The sequence below is a fragment of the Lipotes vexillifer genome, unplaced genomic scaffold (assembly GCF_000442215.2).
Source record: "Lipotes vexillifer unplaced genomic scaffold, Lipotes_vexillifer_v1.1 scaffold1629, whole genome shotgun sequence".
In the NCBI taxonomy this organism is placed as follows: Eukaryota; Metazoa; Chordata; class Mammalia; order Artiodactyla; family Lipotidae; genus Lipotes; species Lipotes vexillifer.
Genome location: NW_006790230.1, coordinates 155,997 through 158,101, shown reverse-complemented (window position 1 = coordinate 158,101; position 2,105 = coordinate 155,997).

Here is a 2,105-nt window from a genome sequence, read left to right as displayed (position 1 = left end):
AATAATTAAATGTTCACTGAATGAATTAAGGGATTAGTGGTTCTTATTAATTAATTTATTGATTCATAGGTATTTATTTGCCCATAAAACTCTTATGAAAAGCAACTTTGCCAGTAGCACTTAGTGTAAACAAAAATAATTTCAAGATCATTTTTCATCTGAAAAATCAAAATTTGTGCTTGAAAATCTCTTCTAAAATTTACTTCATCCTCTACTTACAGCTTGTATCACATTTAAATTATCTCTGACATAATTATTAAACCATAATCCAAGAAAACTCTTCATAAGATCTTTAAGTAATACACTCAAGTATTTAAGAAGTCTCATTTTTATATATATTTTGTTGAAACTCATTTTATCTCCTTTTTTAATGGAAAATGCAATAAAAAAATTTTAATCTCTTATCCCTTATTTTACTGAATAGAATCCTGCCTTTATGTTCAGTGTTATTCTGTAAATAAATCTGGACTTTTAAAGACTAATTTTAATAGCAACAATACTATTTCTAACATACTTTTTCTTTTCTTGGCCTTAGGAAAATATTCTAATAATTTAACTATGAAATTACATACCCTTTCATTTCCCAGATCCACACCCTAAAGCCTTCCTTATTTTTTATCTCACCAGTTAGCCTCCTTTAGTGACATTTACTGACAGCTCATTCCTTTTCCTACTTTTCTGTTTTAAGGTCTTACTTTTCAGTGGAGGTCACAGTTTTGAAAGCTGAGGCCACAAATGCTTTTATGGTCCTTTGGATGAGCTAAATCCAAAGGGCAATGAAAGGGACACATTTTGCAACCAGATGGCTCTGTAATCCACAATTAATTTTCTAATTTCTGCATGAAAATTAAAAAGATATAGTTTGATTACAGAATGTATTTCATATATATGCAAGCACTTAAAACCTTTGTAATTATGTATGCAAGGTCTAAACCAATCTCAAGAATTAATGTCAGATTCAGAGCAGAATCTTAAAATATTGCTAATCCATTTTAAAATGTAAATGAATTAGTCATTTGGAGAATGCAAATTAAAATGGCAAAATACCACTACATACCCATTAAAATAACTCAGTGAAACAGACAATTTTCTAGGAAAATACAAATTATCACAATAGAATCAGTCATAGGAAACCTGAATAGACCAAGAATTAACTTTTACTCAATTAATCAATAAGAAAAAGATACTCTACTTGAGAAAATGAGTTAATGACATACTTTTTTGTCAGGTTGACAAAAATTTTAAAAGGACAGTAATATCCACTTTTGGTGATAGCTTTGGGAGGCAAATACTGTCATATACAGTTGATAATAAAAAGAGTTGCTAATACCTTCTTGTGAATAAATTGCCAATGTTAATCAAAAAAGGGAAAATGTTTTATTTTTGGTCTCTGAAAATTTTCTTTTAGAAATTCTTCCTAACCAACTGAAGATGTAAATTAAGATTTTGCTATAGGCGTGTTAATCATAGAGAACATTATTTTAAAAGAGTGAAAAATTGGAAAGATTCTAGATTTATTACATGAATATATAAATGAACTGATATTTCAATATGTTAATAATAGAGTGTTGAATTTAAAAGCTCTTATTATACTCTAAGGAATCAACAAAATACAACTACACGCAACAATATAGAGGGTTCTCACAAAGATATTTCACTAAAAGAAGTCAATCACAAAAAAATATGTATTATATTATTCCACCTATATAAAGTACATAAACAGGTAAAAACAATTTATGCTGTTAGAAATCAAGATAATGTTTAACTTTTGGGTAGATAATGACTGGAGAACAGAAAGGGGTCCCTGGGGATGATAGTAATGTTCTTTTCTGAATATTGGTCCTGATTGCATGGGTGTGTTTGTGAAAATTCTTCTAGCAAATGACAGAAGCCAAGGTTTTCATGTACTAAGCTCTAAAGAGGAGCCAGAAAAGATAAAAATTAGATATTATGTAACATAAATACTTTAAATAACCCTCCTTGGCCTGATTCTAAATCCTCATACAAAAGGACATTGATAAAATAACCAGTTCATTCTTCCCTTATCTCTTCATTCATTCAACAGTTAATTATTGAGAATTTCCTGTGTGCCAAGTCCGCTTCTA